This window comes from Pleurodeles waltl, chromosome 9 (assembly GCF_031143425.1).
Source record: "Pleurodeles waltl isolate 20211129_DDA chromosome 9, aPleWal1.hap1.20221129, whole genome shotgun sequence".
In the NCBI taxonomy this organism is placed as follows: Eukaryota; Metazoa; Chordata; class Amphibia; order Caudata; family Salamandridae; genus Pleurodeles; species Pleurodeles waltl.
Genome location: NC_090448.1, coordinates 317,458,740 through 317,486,449, shown reverse-complemented (window position 1 = coordinate 317,486,449; position 27,710 = coordinate 317,458,740).

Sequence of the window (27,710 nt, the reverse complement as noted above, 5' to 3'; positions counted from 1 at the left end):
TTACCACTAATTATTGAACCATGGAATATGGGTTATATTTTCAAATATTTGTAGTATATAGTTATACATATTTATGATATCGTGTATTCCATTTACATTTGTATAAGATGCTATTCCCAACTTGTCTTTGTTATAAACTGTATTATTTTCTTTAGTATGTAGTCTATTAGATTGTAATACCTCGCATCCTGAATTGGGAGGTGGTCACCATGACGCGGACGTGCGTTTGACTGCAGGGTGATGGATACAGCCTTACTGAGTAGTTACATTTTTTTTTTTTTTAATATAAAATTATGTATTTCAATTATTGTTACCTTTTGTGTAAATTGCATGGTTAATTGCTGTTCTTTTATAGTTTCTCACATTAATTAGCATTTTCATTGTGTTGTTTATGGACAATATGTGGTCTATTGTCATTGTGTTAACGTATTATATATATTTGTCAATATATAGCGTCTCACTCTAAGATGGCGCCCGTGCTCTGCCGTAGGTTAGCAGTAGTGCTGATCTGTGGACGCGCTGTAATTCACATGCGCGTACCAGCTTGCTTTAATAGCGTTTGCCAATGGCGGCAGCGGTAAACGCTTATCGGGCAAACGCGGGACCGAATATTCGGACTCCTGCTCTTTGAAAAACTTATTTGGGTGAGTTTGAGAGGGGCATTATTATTTCAATTAAGCCCCGTTTTGTCTGTAGTGGTGGTGACTTGAGTGCTATGTTTGATTATTTCAGGTTCATTTTAGGTTTTGAATGGATTTGCGAGCCTTATGTTTTGATGATAGTAGTTTGCGACGTACGGGTAGGTTATTTGAATATATTGCACTTTGGGTTTTGGTGGTGCACATATAATCCTATTTTGTTTTTTATTCCGATTAACTTTTTATATGGTAAGTTTGATATTAATCACATCTTTTTTGCACAACAGTGTTCCTCTAAACGCCTATTGGTTGGTGTATTTGAATCAATTTTGAATGTCAGCGAGGTATGTTTTCTTGTATTGTTGACTTTAGGTGATGATATGGGGATACACACATTAGTTGGTTGCTGGTGATAGTCACTTGTTAATATTGACAACTATTTATTGATATTCACCATTTTGCAGTCATTCTCGCTTTTTTGTGGTGTGGTTGATCACTTTCACCTTTCGGATGTGAGGTTTAATTATCAATTTGTACATTTAAGATATAATTAATTACATTAGTGGTGTATATATAACTGCTATTGATGTAAATTTTGACACCATTGAGTTTTGGGAGATACCTATTTTCAGTTGTCTGTACTATGTATATGGATGTTCTTTCTTATCATTATTTTGTTTTCAATGGTAAATGTTGCTTTTTGTTATGTTCTATAGCCTTGAAAAAGTCAAAGGGGGTATACTCCCCTCGACAAAACACGTGTTGGCTGTTCTTCGCTGCCTTTCGCCATATTAAAGACGGATTGATTATGCTTATGGGATCTTTTTTGTTCTTTTTTTTTTATAATGTTTCTTTATCCATTATGTATTGTTGGATTGTGTATTTCTAAAAATGTAATGGTTAGTTTATTGTTATAGTGTGCCTAGGTCCTTTCTTTTACAAATTTTGTTATAGCTGTGTCTTCACAGATTTTGGAGGAAGGGAAGAATCCTCTAGGGCCGGGAGCACCTAAGTTTATACTATAGGGGACAGTTGGGAGCGCTTTCTTTTCCCCTTTATTTGTTCTTCCCATTCTGTTGATGGCGAGGGGAGCACCACGACGGGGACCGCTGGTGAGAGCAGCGAAAGCGACACGTCCTCGGATGGGAGCTCCCTAGGGGTGGCGGCAACATCCGTGCCCCCCGCCTCTACAGGTACAGCCACCACCCAGCGCACCAGCCCCGCCCTCCCAGCAGCCCCTCAGTCTTCGCTCCGTGCCGCTTCGCCCAGGAAGGCGCGCGTCTCCTTCGCCCCAGGCACCTCAGCCCCTGCCCCTGTTGCCCCTGCTGCCCTCAGTGCGGAGCTCATTGACCTGGTAAGGACGCTCATTGTTGGGCAGACGACCCTTCTGAATGCCATCCAGGGTGTGCAAAGGGAGGTGCAACAGAGCAATGCGTACCTGGAGGGCATTCATTCGGGTCAGGCTGCCCATCAACGAGCGTTCACTGCTCTGGCCTCAGCACTGACGGCAGCCATTGTCCCTGTTTCCAGCCTCCCTCTTCTGACTGCCTCCAGCCTGTCTCTGTCTCCTGTTCCTCAGCCTATCCCATCCACACCATCAGACCAGCCTGCACACACCTCAACACCCAAGAGCAGCTCATCCAAACACAAGCACCACAGATCCCGCAAACACTCACCCGAGCAACACCCAGATGCAGACATGCCAACAGCCACTGCCACCCCTGTGTCCCCCTCCTCCTCGTCTCCCTCCTCCCTCCCTGTGACGTCTACACTCACACCTGCATGCACCCCAACATCAGCCAGTGCTTCCATCACCACCTCACCCTCCAGTACAGTCCACACTCGTGCAGTCACCACCCCCACTGCCATGTACACGTCCCCTGTGTCCTCTCCCACTGTGTCTGTCACCCCCTCTTCCAAGACACACAAACGCAGGCAGCCACCCACCCAACAGCCATCCACCTCACGACAGCCTACAGCACCAGCACCTTCACCCAATGACAGCACACCTGACTCTCCTACAATCACCTCCTCTACCTCCACTTCCATCTCCACTACTCCTACCCTTTACCTTGGCCCTAAAAAACTTTTCCTGGCTAACCTTAACCTCTTTCCCCCCGATGACCTCCACCATCCATCTTCAAAGAGTCCCAAGAGCACCGCAGCCACCACCAGCCCAGCTTCGGGTGTCACTGTTGTGCCTGGGTTCTGGAGCCCACCCTTTGCCAGCAGTGACACATCGAGCTGCAGCAAGGACACGTCCAGCCCCCCCCCCCCGGCAAGAGGACCCGCAAAACCAAGGACCGCCGTGCGAGGACTGACAGGGCTGCCCCCAAGGAGCAATGTGCGGCCACTTCACCACCCACACCATCTGGGGGAGGCAAGGGCCCGAGAGCCCCATCAAAGGAGCGGAAGGGCAGCAGGAGCGCAGAGAAGGTGGACCCCACATGCCACATCCCAGCTGGGAAGGAGGACACTAAGGAGGCCAGGAGTCCGTCCCCGAAGGGTCCAGATACGTCACGGTCCGAGGGCGACTGAACAGGGAGTCCAGGCCAGGTCTGGCTCCCTTGACCTGCTGGATGGGCACCGCTGAACAGGGCCCGTGGTGCAGAAGAGCACCGCTGAACAGGGCCCCGCCGTGGATATAGGCACCGCTGAACAGGGCCCGCGGTGCAGAAGAGTACCGCTGAACAGGGCCCCGCCGTGGAGATAGGCACCGCTGAACAGGGCCCGCGGTGCAGAAGAGCACCGCTGAACAGGGCCCCGCCGTGGAGATAGGCACCGCTGAACAGGGCCCGCGGTGCAGAAGAGTACCGCTGAACAGGGCCCCGCCGTGGAGATAGGCACCGCTGAACAGGGCACGCGGTGCAGAAGAGCACCGCTGAACAGGGCCCCGCCGTGGAGATAGGCACCGCTGAACAGGGCCCGCGGTGCAGAAGAGCACCGCTGAACAGGGCCCCGCCGTGGAGATAGGCACCGCTGAACAGGGCACGCGGTGCAGAAGAGCACCGCTGAACAGGGCCCCGCCGTGGAGATAGGCACCGCTGAACAGGGCCCGCGGTGCAGAAGAGCACCGCTGAACAGGGCCCCGCCGTGGAGATAGGCACCGCTGAACAGGGCCCGCGGTGCAGAAGAGTACCGCTGAACAGGGCCCCGCCGTGGAGATAGGCACCGCTGAACAGGGCACGCGGTGCAGAAGAGCACCGCTGAACAGGGCCCCGCCGTGGAGATAGGCACCGCTGAACAGGGCCCCGCCGTCTCAAGCACCGCTCCGCTGGGCCCCGCCGTCTCAAGCACCGCTCTGCTGGGCCCTGCCGTCTCAAGCACCGCTCCGCTGGGCCCTTCCTCTCAAGCACCGCTCCGCTGGGCCCTTCCTCTCAAGCACCACTCCGCTGGGCCCTTCCTCTCAAGCACCGCTCCGCTGGGCCCTTCCTGTCAAGCACCGCTCCGCTGGGCCCTTCCTCTCAAGCACCGCTCCGCTGGGCCCCGCCGTCTCAAGCACCGCTCCGCTGGGCCCTTCCTCTCAAGCACCGCTCCGCTGGGCCCTTCCTGTCAAGCACCGCTCCGCTGGGCCCTTCCTCTCAAGCACCGCTCCGCTGGGCCCCGCCGTCTCAAGCACCGCTGAACAGGGCCCCGCCGTCTCAAGCACCGCTCCGCTGGGCCCTTCCTCTCAAGCACCGCTCCGCTGGGCCCTTCCTGTCAAGCACCGCTCCGCTGGGCCCTTCCTGTCAAGCACCGCTCCGCTGGGCCCTTCCTGTCAAGCACCGCTCCGCTGGGCCCTTCCTCTCAAGCACCGCTCCGCTGGGCCCTTCCTCTCAAGCACCGCTCCGCTGGGCCCCGCCGTCTCAAGCACCGTTGATGGTTCATTGTGCCCACCATGCCTCCTCCTTGACCAGTGGAGACTGTCATCCACATGATGGACTGTGGCTTTGCACTCCCCAGGATGGTCCAGTGGGCAATCCACCCACTGCAGAGACTTGAGAGACTGTGGCTTTGCACTCCACAGGATGGCACAGTGGGCAGCCCACCCACTGTAGAGACATTGAGAGACTGTGGCTTTGCACTCCCCAGGTTGGTCCAGTGGGCAGCCCACCCACTGTAGAGACATTGAGAGACTGTGGCTTTGCACTCCCCAGGATTGAACAGTGGGCAGCCCACCCACTGTAGAGACATTGAGAGACTGTGGCTTTGCACTCCCCAGGTTGGTCCAGTGGGCAGCCCACCCACTGTAGAGACATTGAGAGACTGTGGCTTTGCACTCCCCAGGTTGGTCCAGTGGGCAGCCCACCCACTGTAGAGACATTGAGAGACTGTGGCTTTGCACTCCCCAGGATTGAACAGTGGGCATGGTGGCTCCTCGTGGTTCTGGCGTCGTGGACTCATGTGGCTGTGGTGCCCCCCCCTTCCCTTCCCCCTGAGGTGCCTGTAGTTTTTACATCTGATGCCCCTGCAGTGTTCTCTCCAAAGGACTCAGGTCTCCTGTGTGGGCTTTGCCCTTGTTTCTCAAGACTTTGGCCCACGGACATGCTGAATTGGTAGGATGTGCAGGACTTGGTACTTCAGTTCTACACTGATGTGTATGTCATTTGTTTTGTTGTGGATATCTTTCATGGTTGTACGCTAATTTTCTGGAGCTTTTTGGTACATAAATATTTATTCCAAATATGATTATGTCCTAGCATTTTTCAGGGGTGTTTGGGTGGTGTCACTGTGACTTGGTGCTCTGCATTGGTGAGTACATGATTGGGGGGGGGGGGGCGCATATGTGTGTGCCCGTAACCTTTCGTCCTCCCCCTCCCGTGTGTCGTAGGTGCAGTACTCACCGTTGTCGTCTGCGCCGGACTTCGTACTCGTGGTAGATGAGAAGGTAGACGAGAGCAGGTATGATGTTCAATTCGGGTTCCATGCTGTCCTCCGTCCTCGTGGAGTGCGTAGAGGTGAGCGTTTTCCCGTTCGTAGTCTGTTTCCGCCGTGTTTTTATCGGCGGTGCTCCCGCCCCGGAAAAGGTGGCGGATTGGTGAGTTATGATAGTGTGGGCGGTACATTGTCTGCCGCCTGCCTGTTGGCGGTGACCGCCGCGCTGTTTGTCTGTACCGCCGCGGCGGTCGGAGTGTTAAGTTGGCGGGCTGTGTTGGCGGTTCCCGCCAGGGTCAGAATTCCATTTTTGGACCGCCAGCCTGTTGGCGGGTTGGCCGTCACTTTAACACCGACCGCCAGGGTTAGAATCACCCCCTATGTAACCTTGATGCCCGCCACGCTGACGTTTAGTAGCGCAGGCTGTGTGCTTTTGAGCACACTTTGGGCCTGGCACACATCGAGAGCATGTGAGCACAGTGTGGCCTTTGCGAGAAGTATTTCCAAGTCGTGTGTGCATGGCAGACTTTAGAACCCATGTTACCGCGAGCGTGTGGCTGCGCATAGGCAATGTACACAAGTGTTTTGGAAAAGTGTGAGGAAAAAACGGGCCGGGCAAAAATGCAGAGCCCAGGCATCTTTATGGAGATCCTACATTTTAAACCACATGACGTTCGTGCGGTTTTTGATGAGGATTAAAAACTCACCTGTAGAACACAACTTACGACGTTCATACATCTCTAAGGACAACCATCCCTCGCCTCTAAACCTTAACCTCACTATCCAATCCCCAGTCACGCGCTTTCTGAACCGACTGAAAACTAATGTGAGAACAGACAAACAAACAAACTCGAAAATGTAACTAACACAGGTGAAACTTTGATTAATTTTACAGTCAAATGTGGCTTCGGAGGGGAGAAAAGCCTCATTTTTGACTCTCGATATTGTTCACTCCTTTCACCAAAGCCTCGTTGATTCCCTGCGCCCTGCACAAGGCTCCTCTGTACTTCCTCCCAACCCCGCCCCTAACATTCTACCCCCGCCCACCTCCCCTCCAGCTCCACTGAACTAATTGTATCTTCTCTGAGGCTGCCAAACAGTGGAGATCGCGAATTCTCAAGGAGCTGTTTGCCCATATTTCATCGCCTGGCAATTGTCCCTTTGGCATTAAGGGAGCCCCCGCCCCTTTAAGGCGCTGCCCACCCGTCAGTCTGCGGCCCCCGCGCGCCCGCGGGGCTGTCTCAGGGGGCCTCGGGAGCAGTGTGTTTAGACAAGAGGGCAGTGTCTTTGAAGTGGCACTTAGCTGCCGGCTCATTATGGGGTTTTATGAAGTGCTCCGAGAGCTCATCGCCTTTATGAGGTACTCGAGCGAGCGAGGAGGGCAGCGACAGGCAGGCAGGATGTGGCCCTCCGCCAGGCCTTGCCAGCCTCGGCAGCCAGCGCCCAGGTCTCACCTTCACTTAACCGACTTTTTAGGTTTGGCGTTAGACAAGGCCTTTAATTTCATGGAAATTAAGCATATGATACACTTATAGGGGCTTTCAATCGGACCTCTATATCCGTTGCTGCGTTTGTGTCAGTCACATTATTATTGCACTTACTGTGGCATGCATCACGGGGCAAGGGATTAGACCACTTATATCAGTGCTTATCTGCACTGTGAGTGATGCATTCTGGTTTTACACAAGGAGCGCATTGGCACGCAAAGCAGTTCCTTTGAGTCCCAGGAACTACTATGGCGATGTGTACTTTTTGACACCAACATTTTTTCCTTTTTAGCCACACTTTGTTCTTTAGATTGATGATGGCCCGATAGCTTCTCAAACAATAAAGGTTAGAAATAACCAAGACAAACCAAAACAAGTACTGGCGAAGCCCAAAGGCTAGAAGCCATTGCAAGAACTATTGGCTTTAACAATTCTTGTTTTACCTGTTCTAAGCCAAAAGAACTGGCTTGACAGTACAACAACTATGATCTCATCTCTAAAACAGACACGAGCAAAACGCGCTCATGTAAGAGCATTGAAACTGAAGAAGAGTCGATGTGTGGAAAAGCGTAGAGAGGAAAATGTGCACTTTTCACACCTTTGGGGGACGGCTTATTGAGGGGAAAAGGTTTTTTTTTCTATTCCCTAACAAAGCCAGAATAGGAAGTGAAAAGGAATAATTCTTCATGAGAGGAGGTGGGGTGGGGTTGAATTTTTTTTCATAGTGCTAGCCTTTCTTAGCCACATTCAACCTTGCAGGCCTTTCGAAATGACACATCTGTTCACAACAAATGCTTTCTTGAGCACTCTAGCTGTGGAGAACGGGACCCACTTTGTAGGGCCTTTATGGATTTTATATGGGGGTGGGGGCAGTTTAGCACACCTCTAGGTTTTGCTTAAAGGGTTATAGGCTTCAAATTACAAAAAGGCAGGCTACTATCTTGTAAGGAAGTGAGAGTAACTCATGAGTTGGTTAAAAGACACTTTTCAGACATCTTTCTCTAAGCAATGTTATAGATTGAACGAATATCATACTAGTTTATTTGGATTCAGGGCATCCGGATATGCCAAAACCAAGGGAACTGGGATGGGAGTGAAAAATAGAATCTGGAACTGCCATGTCATACAGCTGCAGACCTTTGACCTTATAGCTTGTGCCCCACCTAGATTACACTTGAACCGGGGACTAATCCCCTCCCGAGGAGTCCGTCTCATTTACTCTGCTGAAATCCATCAACTTTCCCTGTTTTCTAAAGAATACTTTCATTCGTGTCCAAGGGGTATTTCAAGGGACTGTGATTAGTCTGGTTGGTACAGGTTAGTGGTTTCTCAGATATTCTCTCTCAGAAGTTAACAGCAGCAGATAAAGGCGACTCGAAGCTCCAGAACCTTCCTGCTGAAATGGATCAATATGGGGTAAATGTCATGGCTGGATGCCTCAGTCTGTAGAACAGACAGGTGATTTAAGTCTGTCTCTTTCAATACTAGTGACTGACAAAGAGCTTTTTCAGTTGGTCAAGACTTGCTCACACTTTTTTAGTCCAATTACTTCCAAGAAGCCAGCATGGTGAGGTCCTACTATGTACCCATACTGCTTCATAAAGTTCCAATGGTGCCCATGAATGCTTGCACATGGGTATGCACTGTGGGTCTCTTTGGCAGAACTAGTTAGTGGATGAGCATCTTTACCTTGGAATTATGAGGCTATTTGTTTCCACCAACCAGTTGGTGCCAAGATTAACGACTGAGAGCTGCATAATCTTGAGATATTGAAAGTAGTTCTTTAGAGGGTGTAAAGAAAGCATTTGAGGTTTAGCCTGTGATAGTTGGCACTCTATATTGCTATGTTGTTGAGATAGTCCACATTGAAGGCAACTTACCCAAGTCGGACATGGTTTAGCAAACTTTGAATTAGTCAAAAAGGCAAGGACTGTAATGCAGATTTCTTATTTGCACCTGTGGGAAGGGCATTCTGACAGTATGCAGTTGTCAGATCAAAGGTGTTTAAAAAAAGACCAACTCCCAATGTATTAATATATTAATCGTGTATGGGTTTAGGTATTTGCTAGTCTTAGTAACCACATTGGTTCACCTTTGTAATCCACACAGAAATGAAGAAACACTGATCGTTGTTTTAAAACAAGCTATCTCATTTCCTGTTGAAGCCTTAATATTACCCATTACAACAATATAATAACTTTCAACATATTACTCTATATGGTACATCTTGGACTTTACTGGTAGTCCAGGTTCAAGTGTAGCTGTTCTGGTGCACGGAGGTTTATGTCACAAGAGAACAATCTAGGAATATTCTAGACTCTGTTTTAGTGAAGGCCAGGCGAAACATAACTAATATACTTTGCCGACATTACGCAAAATGCCTCAAAATTACGCAAAATGATGCGTTATGTGAACTGTCAGCATTTCCTACTCAAAAACGGTACAGTGCAGCATCACCTTGACACGAACAACAGCCGTTTGCAATCAGTTTGTTTGCATTGTGTTCACAATGGGATTTTTACTTTTTTACCCTAACCAACTCTTCCTTACGAGAAGCTGTGGTACAATGGCATAATCTTGGGCATTACGCATATCTATTGTAACGCAAAATGTAGGAAATTAGGCAACATTATGCTCACATAAAATAAACTCTGCCCAGGCTCAATTTATTTGTGTCATTACCTTGATTCCTAATAAGTCATTACTAAGTGGGTCATTCTAACTCTGGCGGGCGGCGGAGGCCGCCCGCCAGAGTTCCCCCCTCCAGAATACCGCACCGCAGTCAGAAGACCGCTACGGTTATTATGGGTTTCCCACTGGGCTGGCGGGCGACCGGCAAAAGGCCGCCCGCCAGCCCAGTGGGAAACACCCTTCCCACGAGGAAGCCGGCTCCGAATGGAGCCGGCGGAGTGAGAAGGTGCGACGGGTGCAGTTGCACCCGTCGCGAATTTCACTGTCTGCAATGCAGACAGTGAAATTCAAAGTGGGGCCCGCTTACGGGGGCCCCACGACACCCCATACTGCCATCCTGTTCCTGGCGACAGGATGGCGGTATGGGGTGTCTGAATCCCCATGGCGGCGCAGCGAGCTGCGCCGCCATGGAGGATTCAGAAGGGCAGCGGAAAACCGGCGGGAGACCGCCGGTTTTCCTCTTCTGACCGCGGCCAAACCGCCGCGGTCAGAATGCCCTGCGGGGCACCGCCAGCCTGTTGGCAGTGCTCCCGCCGACCCTGGACCGCCGGGGTCAGAATCACCCCCTAAGTGTTGAATTTTGGTGTAATTTTTTCCAGGGGAGGGCCTTGGAGTGTGATGAGGTGCGTCTAAAGTACAGATGGACGAGCCGCTGAAAACTCAAACTAGGCTAGAGCCAGATGCATGGGTCCGGCTGAGCTCCAGCTCCTCTTTCAGCCTAAAACGAACTGGGCTTTTATGTGTACTCTGCCTCCAACCCGCATTCAGGGCTTTCAGTGGGATGATAAAAGTGGAGGGTTCTAAAAAAGGCGTGGCCTATGCAATTAAGGGTGTGGCTTAAACACATGAACTACATTTCTGTGATTCCCATTGTGTGCCACCCAACTGGTATTTTGGTGCATCTATGAGCTTTCTGTTATTGCTTCCAGATATGTAACACAACAACTGCCATACACCTAAAACCAGAGGGGACTATTGGGTTTGTCAATGATCATTTGCTGTTTAAGAAAACACGCTAAACAAGTGTAATATGCTACATGAAAAAAACACACAAAAACAACATTCTGGATATAGTTGACACTCTTGGGGAAGGTAAAATTAGGTAAAATATGTGAAATATATGCAGGAATTAAACCTCTGACTTTGATTACCCTAATGTTGATTACATTCATTGTTCACAAATTGACCAGTGTTTTTACAAGTGACGTTAAGGACTAAGATTTAGAGCCTGATTCAACGTCCATTTTTAATTACTACCAGGTGGACGGGCCCACCTAAAGCCTTTCCACACTCTAACTGCACCTGCTGAGAATTAAAGAAAATATTATAACCTTTCATGTAAAACATGAAAGGAAAGAGAAACTCACCTAGTGGCTGAATAACAATGGGAAATTAGAAAACCTGCTATTTATGCTGACTTTGCTTGACCAAATTGTGTGATCCTGGGCAAATATTTTATTTCAGCGTGCTTCCTTTTTCCTCATTATTGCATTTGATGGCTCTTTACCGGAGTTCATGCTGTGTGCTATACAGACAACTCTCTTGTGTCTGATTTAAATAGGCTAGAATGTTGTTCCATGAAAGAATCTACACCGCATATAGGACGCACATACCAACTGACTTGCCTCTTAATTTACTAATTACATTGTTCGAGTTCCTTGCGATGGAGGGGCATGACTATTTTAAAGTTAATTCTAAAAACTGCCACTTTTAATAAATGCCTCTCAAAATAGTGATGTAATCTGATATACTTAGTTGAAACTTTTTAACATGTTAAGGAAATACACTTTTTGAAAACGGCGTACCGCATTTTTATATGGTGTTTGCTGCACTGTTTCCGTGCCAAAGATTTTCAGGGTTCAACTCGTGCATTGGCTCTCAAAGTCCAGCAAGACCATTGGCTCGGCTCCGGCTCGGATCTTTCAGTTATTTTGTGTAAAAGGCCTACCAGCACTGCCACACTTTTTCACTTCCTAGTCAACAGAATGGTGGCAGAGACTCAGGGCTGTCTGAACCAGGATGTTGCCAGTTGCCCAGGACCGACTCAATATGTTCTAGTCAAAGGAATGGAAGAGCAAGGGTTAGTCAGATATAACTTTGAGGTTGTAAACGTCTTCCGGGACGGTGTTGATATTGCTGAAAGAAACAAAAATAGGAGAGTGGTGATGGGATATGCTGTCAGTATTCCCATATGCTCATTGCTAGTTGATTGCCTGGGATCCATCAACGATTTAAGCTTCGGCTGACGTAGTGAGGTGCAAAGTTCCAAGCTAGCATTCAGGTACTGTCTACATCAAGGTGGTACTAATATTTAAGAAGCAAATCATCGTACAGAAAGAAAGGGGGTAAACATTCTAACAGTGAGGCATGGGAAGATGCAAATGTGAAGAGACAGTGTAGATGACGGGAATATGGAGATGGATTATGGCGTATCAATAGCACTTGAAAGGAGATGCTCACGAAAATTGAATGGTATAATTAAATGAGCAAGATGGAAATCTAATAGGGATTTTAGAATTTAAATAGTTCAAACCAATCTTTAACCTCTGGACATTCCAGCAACAATTTCTCTGTTGACATCGAGTCCCACAAATTAAGTAAAGACACTCTTCACTTCCAACAGGTAGAGAAAAAATAAAGTAATACATTTCCAGGAGCTAAAATGATAGGTATTGAATATTATATACAGGTGATTAACAGGGATAGGCAATATCTTGGGCTGGTTGTGGGTGTTTGGAGAGTAAGATCAAAACTAGGACCTCGAAATTTAAGAAACCCTGTTGCTTGACCCCCTAGAATTAGGGGGATGGGAGTTTAGACCTGTAAGCACTGAGAAAATTGAGACTTATGACCTAATTTAGAGGTTTCCTGGTGGAGAATTTCCAATCACCTGTGGGGAAAATGTATATTCTCTTCCCCATTGGAGGGGGACATTCCACCACATTTTGAGTTCTCCGCTATGGCGGCAGTGCTAACTTTCTCAATGTGGATGCCTTCCCCATGGAAATACCAACTTTCAAGAAGAACCAATGGTGGAAATGTTGCCATTGCATGTCAGCAACATTCCCACCACCAAATGTGAACACTAGGGATGTTCTTGCACAGTAGGGTTACCTTGCTAATATAAACATATCTTCATTTCCTGACATCAGTTTCCAAACATGTTAGTGACTTACTACAACACTTATTGTGAAAGTCAACTACCTTTTTATTGACAGTCGTTCATAGTGCTAACTCTAGGAAACAGAATGATGGATCGGCCACTCTAGAACAATCAGCCGGTGTGCATTCAACCTTGGAGTAAGAAGTTAGGGGTGAGTAAAAGTCACGCACTTTTCTTTTGCATAATTGTGCATAATTGTGCGATATTTCGCAAAATGCATACCTGGCATACAACACAAATTTCTGGCAAAAAATGTGTCACGGTGTCTATTTTGAATGCGAGGTTGCGTTTAGCGCTAAATAATTGGAAAAAACACAAGTGCCACGAACAACAATAGATTGCCTTTTGATCATTTGTTTTGTTCTCTCGTTCCTGAGCTAAAATTTTACTGCATACTGTAATTTTGGGAATTTTGCATGACAAGAGTAACATAAAATTTGAAAATTACACAGGAGCATGTTAGCGTAATGTAAGTTTCACTAGTGCGTCTCAGAGGAGTCTCAGGATGTCCGCAACCCAAAAAAACCTCACAATAGGGCAGTTCAGCTCCAAGAGCCATGCATGGACGTCCTTTAGGGGTTGCCAGGGGTCCCAGCTGCAACCCATGGCTTGCCCCTCCCGACCCCTGGCACTGTTTTGGCGACCCCTGGCCTCCGAGGAGGCAGAATCAGTGCCTGGAAGACAGGGACAGCTCGTCCAAATGAAGGCCGATTGGGCCTCCACTTTCCCGGTTTTCTGCAAATGTTTTTATTATAAAGATATTGAAACACATTCTTCACTATTTGTGTAATAAAAAATGGTATACGATTAGTTGGAATATGATCCTATCTACCAGCTAAGGTAAGTAAAAAATGCTTTTAAACGTATGTTGCATGCGTGCCTGCGGGTCAGAGCGTGTTTATGTGAGAGAGAGAGTGTGTGAATGTGTGTGTTATGTGTGGCATGTGCCATGAGTCAAAGTAATGGTCAAATGGCATGTGATGTCACTTCCCCTATCTCAGGCATTCTGGTGAATTGACTCCCATGGGGCCATGGACAGAGCATCTCACTTTTTTTGGCGGACCCTCCATCAAGGGTGATTTCTCTAATTGAGATCTAGTCATACCTTGGCCTTGCAGGGCAGAAGGCCAGAGCTGAGGTCGGTCAATGAAAAAGGCTCCTAACTGAGCAGAGTACATTTGAGAAACTACTAAATCTGCCAGTTTTCAATTTCTTTTAGCATTCCTTCCGAATACTACAGAAAAAAAATGCTCCCCGTGAATAATCTTTTTAATGTAAAATATAAATTCTTGCCACAGCGGTTCCATTTCCGAGTGCTCAGGGCTGCTGATAACATACCTCAGGTGGCAATTAACTCTGTTGATTTCGAGTTCCTTGCCTTTGGCTTCCAGACCGACGAGGGTCTCAAGTGGAAATAAAACATTCCTCTGATTATTCACAAGTGGCGCCAGGTTTGCAGCCTGTATCAAGGGCTTTAATGCCAGAATCTAGGCACGTAAGAGCAAGTGTTATTATGCAGGTAGTCACTGATTGACATCCGCCCTTCGCTTTCAGAAGCCCCTTCCAGACCTGGGTGCAAGTGTAAAAACAGTTCTGCTTATGCATATTTTTCAGTCACACAGACATGGACTCTTGCATTCAGGAATGTAAATTTCATCCTCGAGCCACCCACGCCACAAGACCACCTCGGCACGAGTGCAGATTGTGTAGATCAGAGAGAACGCTTCCACCATGTTGTAACCTGCCTCGAGAGTGAGTGGCAGGAGCATGGGGACTGACACTAGTCCAGGACAGGGGATTTCAGGAGCTTCCTGCCTCTTTAAACCAAAGATGAGCTGAAATGTGTTTGCCTCGGGTTCAGATTAAGAACTGCCATTGTGGAAACTAGTGCCATTCACAGCGAACCAATGCGATGTGGTTGGTCTCGGGTACAAGGATGGTGTTGGTGGTAGTGGACCTGGGAAATACAAACGGTTTACCAACAAACAGTGGTAAACAAGGGTGGTATGGTCTCAAGCATGGGAATTTGGGAAAGGGCTCCCTGGGGTTCCTGTCTGTTTAGAGGCATTGTGTCATGTGACAAGGATGGCAAACGTGACCCTTCCAGGTATTGTGGGAGTGTCTACCAAAGAAATCATTGATTACATTGATTTAATAGATCACTTTTATGGTACAGAGATAGATACCTTAAGTCTTCACGGTGCTACAATGACACATTGCATCACCTGATAAAACATAGATGACCTCGACCATCTGAATAAGAGTTGTGTAGTATTGGGATTTCACAAACTTCATACCCATGAATACGTCTGCTGTGCCACTTTAATGCATTATGTGTTAAACCTGATGGAATGAGGAATAACTATACCGATCTGGGTTTTTCAGGTCAATTTAAGTATGGAATATCCTATTCTATGCAGATTAAAATTCCTATTTACTACCTCATTTGAGGAGTAGATTATTGCGGGGGCTACAGGGAGGAGGGAAAAAGGTGGGAAGGATGTCAATGGGTAGAGGAAACTTGAACCAGACGGGGGAGCCATCCGTGCTTTTCACATCCCGATGGAGGGGTTGAAATGGGCTTGTGCCAGTCGCAGCTGGTGGTGGTGTAAAGTGGCGGGGGAAGAGGATGAACAAAACAAACAAAAAAATAAATAAATAAACTTACCTGAATCCCTGCTGCATCCGAATCGCTGCTCTTCTGACTCCACCAGGCACAGGCTCCTAGACTGCCCTGCAGCCAATCCTGACACTGCTCTCATGCTGCGGGCAGCATGAGAGCAGTGTCTGGATTGGCCTCAGAGCACTCACTTTGCGCTCCCAGACAGACTGGGAGCCCGTGCCTACTGCCACCAACCCGGCAACACAGCTCAGGTTGGAAAGAGCTCAGTGCACACGTGGGTTTAGCCATCCTGAGACTGCCGGCCAAACCCATATTTGCACTGACAGCAGTGCCACCACTCCTCCTCCCTGCCTATCATCCCCCATGGTCCCACCCCCTAGAAAAATAAAACGATAATAAACATTGTTCATTATCATTTTATTTTGAAAGTTTTGCAGCTGCTGCTGCTAGTGGGGTGGGGGGGCGTTCCACTGCCATAGCGGAGGAGGCACCGCTGGCTCGTGCCCACATTCCCAGCCCAGTTCTCCAGCAAAGTTAACGCCCAGATTTTCTGGCTGGTCAAATCAGATCTGGTGTTGCTGCACCCGGATTATCTGGTGTGAGACATATGGGCCACTCATGAAGGAGCAGAGCAGTATCCCACCATGAGATACTGTTCAGCCTACAGGCATCTAGAAGAAGGGAAACCTTCTTAGGGCCTGGTGAAGCCTTAATGATTAATCAGAACTCTTAATACAAAAGGTGGATAATTCAAAAATCTGGGAACTAAAAAAAGACCCTGTTCGTTTCACATGTCAGTAGAGTTCAGTTGCTCAAGTTTATGGAGCTAAGATAATGATATGTCATGTTTGCCTCTAATACTTTGGGAATTTCAGGTTTTTCCGTGCCATAGAATAACATGTGGGACATGCAAAAGCACTTGAATTTCACCCTTGGCTTGACCACCAGCAAACCTGCACAAGCCTGTGAAATGTGATCTTCAGGGGCCATATTACACAAGTGCCCAGGGAGCAATGCACGTTTGCGCCCGCTTTGTGTGCCCTTGGGGTACTTTGGTATTTCAGAAGGGGTGCAAATGCTTGTGCTGCCCCTTTTGTTTTACAGATCGTACTAGTGCACATACAGCGCCTGTGCTATCATTAGAGGGTGTTCCCTCATTTGCATGGGGGCCTGGCCCTGTGCAAAGGAGGGAATCTCTTTGCCGCTGCACGTGTGCCATATTACCGATATGGGCGCAGAGGCAAACATGCATTTAGAAGGCACACTGAAAGTGCGCCACAAAAAGGTGGTGCACTTTTAGTGCACCTCCTAAAGGCAGCCCTCTAAATGGATGAAAAGGGGTCCCATGGACTTTCAGCCAGCCCCTTGCAGGCGAGTGCAGTGACCCACTGCATCTGCCTGCAAGGGGATCTCCAATCTCTGTGAAAAGTGCAGGTAGGTTGACACCTGCACAGAGAAACATTGAGAATCTTTTAAACAGCTGCTTTGTATTTCTTTTGAAAGCTCTGCCCTGGGGGGCAGCGCAAAATCACAGCTGCCCTGAGGGCAGCACGTTCTTGTTAATAGGGTGCACTTTCCCTGTTTGCACCTGACACACCTGTTTTAAGGTACACAGTGGTGAAAACATGGAAAGTGTGCGTTAACTGTAATGTGGGCCCAGGGGTGTAGTTCGGTAAGTAAGACTGGGAGGGTGTGAGCTTCAGATTTCCTGACAATCATGCTGACAGGTACTGCTAATCCTTATTCCAGAAGCAGCGCATGAGTGGGGCTTAAGGGTCAGCTGAAATTGAAACGAGTGCGGATTGTGAGAGGTACTTATAACACAGTATTTTGTAAAATAACCATGTTTGGAGACCTCCTAAACAGAACAAGAGTGTAGGTGTGTGTTTTTGTCTGAGTGAGTATTTGAAATTCCCAGGAGAAATTCGACATACACCTTATTTTACTCAACTGAAAGCTCCTGTACTCAATTGTCTTAAAAATAATACATTTATTAGGAGTGTGTAACACCCCAAACATCCCCCCGAAGCTATACCCCTGGTGATCATACTTTACGTGCAAACCCAAAACAACCCAGAAGCAGCCACAATTTAACTTAAGAAAACCTTAAAATCAAGTACATCTTCTCAAAAATCAAACACCTATAATATTTAAATTTCAAAATAGTCATGAGTCAGCCATCCTTTCATTTCTTGAAACTTAGTGCAGTGAGGAGTACCTGAGACTGAAGACGCATTAACAACACCTAACTGTGAGCTGTGATGCTGACTTTGTCTAGGGTCTAGGTGGGAGCTTACGGGCTTCTGTCCTTATCACAGACAGAAGTACTGCCAGATTTTTTGATAATGAAAGGGCCCTGCCCCTCTGTCACACATGTCTAGTATTGTCTGTCACTACTGTTTAATGGAGGAGGCCCATCAGTCCATCTGTAGCCAATCAGGTTTACTGTGGTGTCTGCCTCTGCTTTTGGAGGAGAGGGACCTACACTGCATCTCTACTCTACTTTAGTATGTTATGTCCTATTAAGTTAAGTTTGTAAATTGCATTATCACCAATGAGGGTATGGTGGGGCTATGCAGGTGTGTGAGGCTGGCCTTGAATGGCAGAGAGGAATTTTTCAAAGAGCCAAGTCTTCAGCTACTTGTGAAATTTAAGGAAAGAGGAGGAGGCTCTGATGTAATCTGGGAGCAGAGGTGCCTGGATGACTGGTCAACGTGAATGCAGCCATTCAGGTAAACTGGGAAAGGTTTGTGTAGTGCTTTGTATATGTGGGTGAGGAGCTTGAATTGTGCACGCTTGTTTATTGGGAGCCAATGTTGTTCCCAGAGGTGTGGTGTGATGTGGGTTGTCCGTGAAAGGGTGAGGACAAGTCTTGCTACTGTGTTTTGAACGGGTTGCAGACATCATGAGATGTTTAGTGATTCCTGTATTAAGGGTGTTTCCATAGTCCAGTCTGCTGGTGATGAGTGCTTGGATGACATTCTTCTGATAGTGTTCAGTAGCCACTTGTAGACCTTTCTCAGCATCCTCAAAGTGTGGACAGGGTAAGTGGTGGCAACGTTGACCTGGACGGACATCCAGCTTTTATCGATGATGATCTCAAGGTTTCTGACATGTGAGCAGGGTGGTGGGTACCTAGATCTGTGGTCTACGAGGTCGAGAACCATGATGAGGCAATCTTTCCGAAGATCATGATTTCTGTCTTGTTAGTGTTCAGCTTGAGACACTTTGACTTTATCCTAGTGGCCACTCTGGATATGTATGTAGTAAATTTCTTTCTTGTGTTCGGTGATTTGTCCGAAAGGGACTGAATGAGATGAGTGTCATTGGCATAGGAAAGGATATTGATCTTGAGGGTGTGGATGATGTTGGCCAGTGTGGTCATAAATGGTGAAAAGGGTAGGGCTCAAGAAAGAGCCTTGAGGTACTCTGCACATGAGATTCCTGACTTCTGAAGAGTGAGGCTCTAGGTTGACTGCCTGAGAGTTTCCAGTCAGAAATGACCAGATCCAGCAGAGGCTGTGTCGATAAATGGCAGCTTTTTATAGACTTTTGATGAGGATGATGTGGGAAACTGTGCCAAAAGCAGCAGAGAAAGGGTTGTAGGATGAGGGCCACAATTTCTCCTCTGTCTAGGATCCTACGGATGTCATCTGTCACTGTGATGAGAACTGCATGATGCTGTGGTTGGTCTGAATCCGGACTTTGTTGTGTCAAGGAGCTGTTGGTTCACAAAGTGGTCTGTGAGGCATCTGTTGTTGACCTCCTACAGGATCTTGGCCAGGTACGGTAGGAAGGAGATTGGACAGTAATTTGTGAGCTTGGCTAGGCAGGCTAGAGGCTTCTTCAATAGGGTGCTAGGTGCTTCCTTCATGTTTCAGGTCAAGTGGCTATGTTGAAGGAGGCATGTAGATCTACGGAGGAATAGTTACGGCCATGAAATGTGCCTCCTGTTCACAAGGGGTAATGTAGTGACTGTCTACTCTGAGGGCAATAGGGCACGCCTGTCTGCATTATATCTCTGAACATGCAGACATCACCCTAGTGCATTCTCTCCTCGATGAGGCAGAGAGGCCCTGCAGTCTGCTTTTCATGAAACATGAATCTGACCTTGTGTAATATAAGTGCTCATGAAAAACGCTTCAATGGACCGAGTTTGTGTTATGTAAAACTGCAAAAAATAAACATAACATTAAAAAAAGGATGAATCAGAGGGACCAGAGTTCGAAAGCCTCACGAAAACAGCGCCCATCTTTCATCCTTGACCGCTACAGGGTAGTTTTCAAGAAACAGCAGTGTGGAGCCTGGAGGTACTTTACAAGCCTACCTGCCTAAAAACCTGAGAAGACTAGTCTGACAGAAAAACATAATGTAGAAAAAAATGTTCTTTAGCAAGCTGGAAGTGCTGAGATCAATTTCAGAGATAAAAGGATGTTTTCCGAGGCCGGCCAGCCCTCTAGCCAAGAACCCTCAAGTGGAACCACTGATGGAGTGGTGTCCGTGGGCGTGAAAGGCCTCGTTCCTCAAGAATGCCTACGGTTTTACATTTTCGCCATGGTAACACATTTTGAACACTCCCTGTTTTGATCCGATAAATCCCGTCAGACAGCTGGAAGGATTTGGACTCCATTTGTGTTTTCTTGGATGCGTGTTCCTTCAGCCATCCTTATCTGTGCCTGAGATTTAACAAGGCCTCCAGCCTGAGGCTGGTAGATACTGCTCAGAGGAACTAAAGCAGAAAGGCATTTTTTTCACCTTTGTCTGGAATTTGGACATTTACCAGCAGGACTTAGCTAACATCAAACGTAAATATTTTCCGTGTCAAATTCTGTAGTATCATTCATTCATCGGGTCAAAGCAAAAGAAGGGCGTGCGATCAAAGTCTTAGTTTAAAAAATATATATATATATGCAAATTGAATTGTATAGTAATTATATCGCGCTGGGTGCCTCTGATGAACAGCCCAGAGCATTTACGGACCTGCTTGGGAGTGCTTAGGTGGATGAGTGTGTGTATGCAAGCTGTAAATAAAGACACGCAAATGGATAGAGTCTGTGCACCTGTGGAGATGGCCAGCAACATAGTTATTTAAACTCTGCACTGTGCCTATGTTATACAGATAATACTGAGCCAGTCACAGTTTCTCAATCCACACCACTAAGCACAAAGGGATCTGAAGGAAGTGCCTGGCGTGGGGAAAATTATCATAGAGGTATCACCAAGCTAAGTTGTGTTGGCTGTAAAAGCATGCTTGGCAGCAAACAGCCTACTTGGCAAAGGACCGGTCCACAGTTATGAGTAAAATGCTGCTAAATTTGGAAATTATCACTTAAAATAAGGACAGGTAAGGCGGTGCAAGAATAGTGATACTGGGTCACGAATTGTAAAGTCCCACTGCAGCTCAATTAATGGCTGTTTTTTTTTCTATCAAACTTGGGGATGAAAGAACAGTTGCATTTCTGCGCTTAGGCATGGTATCACTACCCCTGCTTAGGTATGCTTAGGTATCAGTACCCCTGTGCATAACTTTTAAAGTTCAGTTCCCCTCCTCAAGTAAAGGAATTTACATCACATTCCCAGGTGATACTTATTTCCCATATTTCCCTTACTTTTGGCCTGGTTACAGATTTCTCCTTTGGTCTCCCTTCAAAGAAAAAAGTACTCCTTATTCATGAGGGATGGTTGTGATTTCTTCTAACTTTAGAAGATCAAGTACAAAATTCATGGTCCCTAAATGTATACATGTGCAACATACAGCATGTTTTGTTGAATGTTTCCAGCTGTGACTTGCAAAAGGTTGGATCCTTGAGCAGATGGAAGTGATTCTCCCTTGCCTCAGCTAGCTCCTCAAAACCAGTGTTTTACTGCAATACTGAGTGCAGAATATTGACTTGAAACAATACCAACTGCAGGATGTTGTCCTGCAACACTACTGACTGCAGGAGATCGACTTGCAATAATATTGGTGCAGGATATCGGCTTGTAATAATATCTAGTGCAGGATATCAACCCACAACAATATTGAGTGAAGGATGTCGAACTGAAATTATGTAGAAGAGCAGGGTATTATCTTTTGCAGGATATCTACCTGCCACAATATTGAGTGCAGGATATCAACTTGTAATAATGTTGAGTGCAGCATATCGACCTGCAGTAATATTTACGTGGGGACATTTCTCAGAGCATCAGCTGTTTTATTATAAAACATTTCCATGTCCCATGCATGTTAGAACGAGAGTCCAGACAGATGTCCATGACTGCATGCTGTTTGACTTCATTACAGCTGCTTGCTGAGACTACCAGTTCCCTGGGCTACATGGGGATCGTGTCTCTATAGACAGCAGGCTTCCTCGCTACAGTCATACTCAGGTATGGGAGATCATGTCTTCCCAGGGGGGAATCCTGAAGGGCAGATTAGGGTTTATCATGCTGTGCTCTAACATAGCTAGGGTAAGAATCACATATATTGTGCATAGTGACAGTATGGTGTGACTTTTAATGTGTTTCACTTTCGTTGTCACCATTTTGTTTCTAGTCTGTTTCATCATTCTAACTATTGCACTTAATGCCATTTTATCTAAGATGCAGCTGATTCAATAAATCTTATTGAACCATTTCCTGCCTCTGTTTGTCTTTGTATGTGTGAGAATAACGTAACAGAGAGAAACGGATTAGATCTGATCCACTGCAATTTCTCTGAGAAGTCACCTTGTCATGCCCCCAGTTGCCACAAATCGTTCCTGCTCTTGGATAGAGATGAGTCACTGCTAGTTGGTCGGAAATGGATTGGGCCGACAGTTGTTACCTGGTGTGGGATTGGACTTAGTTCCCCACAATTTAGGTGATGCTGCCCCTCAAATGCAGCAGCCTCATTAGGATAATGAGAGCCCACGTGACATGGCACCACCAGCGTTTGGTCAGGCACTGATTTACAGATCCTCATGAGTATCTCTGCCTCACTACGTGCTAAAAGCACCTCAATACCATATACAGAGACATCCGTGGTATTAAGGATTTCCTCATCAGCTAGGTAGGTAATTCCTATTCAATGCTGTAGGTTGTTCAAGCTTGAACCTTAAAAAGATCAATCCCCATTTTTGGTGTCTTATCTCTGAACAGGTATATTTACCATGGCGAACCAGCAATGGGTAGCAATTGCAGTAAACATGCGACCTCCCCGCCCCATTCATTTGTTAGCTAATGGCCTCACGGCCCAAGGGGGGTCATGTAATATTTGTAGTTGAGGTTCATCCAGCCTACAAAACAGAAATATTCTACTCAGGTCACCTTTCCAGCAGTCGATAGAAACACTAATATATTTGTTATTACACACCTGCTAACATACCTGCATAATACAGAGCTTATGCGTATTTAGAGATTCCTCTATCCTTTCACGACCATAATAACTGGTTAGTACAGTTTGTAATGCAGATATTACTTACTAACCTAGTACGAGCTGCCCCAGCGCAGCAACATGCAGTCACACCAGACATTAATCCTGCAGCTGTACATTTGATCAAAAACAAATGGCAACTCATTAGTTGAAATCAATGCACATTCGAATTATGTAAGAAGAAACTTATGGGTGCTCATACACTGAAACACATCGTTGCCCTGATGTGTAAAACCGAGTTTCTAAGTAAACCCGTTCTAATACTACAAAAACAAACCAGTGGTGCACACCAAGCAAAACAATATCTCTACTTAAGAGATAGTCAAATATCTTGAATAAACCAATTAACATATCATAATAAATTCCCCTAGAATGCTTGTTTGGTCCTCTCTCTTCCTTAAATGAACTAAACATTCATAAATCTGACCAGAACATACTGTAAACAAATATACAACTAACCAAAAGATGAATATGTCCATGCGAATATAAGTTTTAATACAAAAAGGAAAAATCTTCTTAAATACATAAACATATACATATATATACAAAACATGAAGAAAATAAATGAATAGCCATCAGCCGACACGTGTTTTCGTCCTGACTGGACTTCTTCAAGGCTGAGAAAATCACAACAGACAACAATCAATACACGACAAACATATATATACAATTTTACACAAAAGTTAAAACATATTTACATTTTATCCTATTGTTTTCCAAAATCACCAAACAAAGGTATTCTTTTGGTCAGTTAGGTGTCCAACATATTCTATACAAATCATATTTATAATATTGATTTGAATCTAAACCAGAAACTACACAGGAAGAGAAGAGAACCACAACCACATAGTTTTAGTGGCAAAGTGTTATTTAATGTCCAAAGATATAGCATAGAATACTCCCCACGTCTCAAAAAATTGGTATATCAAAGCCATATCCAAAGTTCAACATGCCACATGCACACCCAAGTGTAAAAAGACTTCTTTTGTTGGCATTCTAACAGTTCATATCTAGAATTCATATTTAGTTAATATTAGACCGCTCAATGCCTCAAGTGACCCCTCCTTATACCATGGTGTAGAATAATTATGTACCTTTGCTCACTTCTATGTCCGTTATATTCATATCACATCTACCATACTCTATAACAAGAGGGGGGAAAGAAAGACCATTTCATTAACCTCCTTTTGCTTTGTCCAAAATACTCCTAAAAAATGTGGAAGTTACTCATTATAATGCCATTACTGACCTGTTTCAAAACCACAATCAATCACATCTTTTCCTTCTTCATAATCAATTTAAATACTGGACATTGCTAGTTTCGTCTATTGGTGAGTCAACTGGAATAAAGACAAATAAAATATCTCTAGTAACCTTTCTACAAAACCAAATAGCCTTTAGTTTCTATCTACGTCCATTCACCTAACAGAATTTATATCAGTGTCTCCATAGTTTCCAACAATGAAACAAACACATTAATATGGCTCAATTTTTCCATTACTTACACTAAATACCATTACCAACTAACGTGCTATTAACTTACCTATTCACCCCTCTTTCTATTCTTTTTGTTTACTCTCCAAGCCCGTCTGCTGATAAATCTCGGCAAAGAAACGTCGAGGGAAGTATGTGCCTCCTGTAAGTCTTCTGTGGGCCCGAAAATCAATATGAGCCCTTCGCCGGCATTAGTGCATGCCGCGTTTTTTCTTCAAAACGCGATCATATATAGCAATGACGGAGGGAATCGTGTGCCCTCCGTTAGTCCTCTGGCTATTATGTCCTGCCTGTAACCCCCGTGCCGGCATTTAAAATGCCGCGTTCAATTTCAAAGCAGGCTAATGAACAGCAAAGCCGGACTTCCGCCTGTCCGACAGGACTATGGCGGCCATCTTAAAAAGGGTTCATTACTGAAAATAGAATTACTAAACAGCAAGGAAGGACTTGCCGTCTATTTATGTGTATATATGGCGGCCATTTTGATGTGGCAATTCCAGTCTATTGACATATTAAGTCCAAGGCATACAAGTACGGCGGCCATTATTATATGGCAATTATAGTACATTGTGTTATTCAACAAGTACCCCAGCCACAATGACAGGAGAGATTTCGATACAAAGATCATATGTATCTCCAAACAATCGCCGTTTTTACTAAGCCGGCAATCCGCTTAAAGTATATGGAAGAATGCCAATTAGATCTATTTGCCAACAAAAGAGATCAATTTTCCCTTAGCTTTCGGACATCAAGTTCCATAATTACAACAAAATAAATGCCCCAAATGTATATAGAAGTGTCAAAATTAATGCACATGCAGAGTGAGGAAGTAAAGAGTCCCCCCAGTATATAGGGAAACTAGGGTGAAAGAAGGAAAAATCCCCCCAAAAATATGGTAGTACAATGTATATCACCAGAGTAAGTTGCTCATACATATGTATGTTATTCTTCATCAGTAGTATACCCAGTGAATACATTCAGAGGAAATGATACAATTCATCATCCAAGTTCATGCCCATTTCGATCGTTCTCAATTTAATGATCCATTTTGCCTCATTTTTTCGCAAATCCAATGTTCTATTGCCACCCCTAACATTTGTTGGGATGTGATTTATACCCATGTATTTTACTAATGGGACCTCAGTTCCTGGATGTTTATCATTGACATGCCGTACTAGTGGTGATGCTGTATCATAATTTCTTAAGGCTCTGATATGTTCTTGGATTCGTTCCTTTAAGGGCCTGATTGTACTGCCCACATATATCTGGCCACATATACATTCCAATATATATACCACAAATTTTGTATTGCAGTTGATAAAGGTGGATATTTTGTATTTGTCACTACCATTGTAACTGAATTCAGAAGTTTTATGCAGTGCCATGTTGCACATATTGCAATTCCCACACCTATAGAAACCCACAATTTTTTTGGGAAGCCATGTTGCTTTGCTTTCCATTATCGGTGGTAAGAAACTTTTGCAGACTTCATTTCTAATAGTTTTGCCTCTTCTGTGGACCATTTTTGGTTTCTTAGGAAGTAGAGCAGCAAGTGTCTCATCTGTCTGTAGTACGTTCCAATGTTTACATAGAATACGGTGTATATTGTGACTATTTTGACTATACGCCGTACAAAAACGTATTGCTTTGTATGCTGAGTTATCTCGCATTTTCATATTTTGACCCAAGAGAGTGGATCTACATGTTTGATCAATCTTTTTTCTTGATGTTTTAATGATATGCTTTGAATAGCCTCTCTGTGTAAACCTATCCTCCAATTTATTTAATTCCATGTTACATACATTTGGATCACTACAATTTCTTTTTAATCTTGTCATTTCCCCAAAGGGAATGGCTGAAATTTGACTTTTGGGGTGCGCACTTTCTGCATGTAGTACAGAATTGCAGGCTGTTGGTTTGCGATAGATTTTTGTATGGATCTTGTTGTCTGTGATGGATATCTCTAGATCCAAAAAACAAACTTTATTCTTACTAAAATCATACGTCATTTGAATGTTAAAGATATTGCAGTTGATATATTCATAGAATTCCATTAATAGTTGTTCAGATCCAGTCCAAATCATTAAGACATCATCAATAAATCTTCCCCAGAAGAAAATGTTATCAGTGAATACAGAAGGGCACTTTTTCCAAATATGTATTGCCTCAAAGAAACCCATATACATATTTGCATACGATGGAGAGAATCGTGAGCCCATAGCTACTCCTTGTGCTTGCTTAAACCATTGTCCCTCATGTAAAAATACAATATTTTCCAATGTAAATTCAATCATATACAGTATCATTTCAGTGTGTTCCATGTGAGATGCCGATCTCCCAGACAAAAAGTGTCGCACTGCTTGTAAACCTTTGTCTTTGGGGATACATGTATATAGAGAAGATACATCTAGAGTGACCAACATCATATCTGGAGTCCAATTCACGTCCTCCAGTTTACGTAGAACATCCTTCGTATCCTGTAGATATGAAGGAATGTTTTTGACAATCGGCTGCAAGTAGCTATCAATGAACTCAGAAAGTCTTTCCGTAGGCGATCCGATTCCTGATATTATAGGTCTGCCTGGCGGTGAAGTCGCACTTTTATGCAATTTAGGTAAAATATATATACATGGTGATGTAGGATAAGGATTAAAAATATATTTTAATTCTAGATCGGAAATCAAACCCTGATCACACCATAAAGATAACAATTTCTCCAATTCATCGACAATCTTTTTAATGGGATTACCTTGCAATTTCAAATATGCACTACTATCAGCCAATTGTCTATCAATTTCTTGAACATAGTTCGCTCTATCTAAAATCACAATATTACCCCCCTTGTCTGCCTCTTTGATCACTATGTCTTGGTTGCTCCCCAGTTCCTTCAAGGCCAATCTCTGTTTGTTAGTTATATTAAATGATTTATGAAAGTTGCCACATTTGATCTGTTTTTGAAGTTTAAACAGATCTTCTTTTACTAATCTCCCAAACACTTCTATGGCGTTATTACCAGGTAACTTGGGGGTAAACATAGATTTTGGTTTGAGGCCACTATTTATAGATGTATCCTGAACAATTTTAAGGTCATTTAGTAAGTCTAGCCTATCCATGTTATTGTAATCCATATTTTCCAAAGTCAGTAAAAGTTCAATGTCTGCAATATCTTTGATAGTATAATTACTCATTGTAGTACTCGTTGTAGTGTCAGGTGTTGCTTCTGTATGTATTTCTGTCTTATCTGCAAAATATTTTTTAAGTTTCAATTGTCGAAGAAATTTAAAAAAATCGATATGTACTTGTGTCATATCACAAAGATTAGACACACAGTAGCCCAATCCTTTACCTAACACTTTTAGTTGATCTT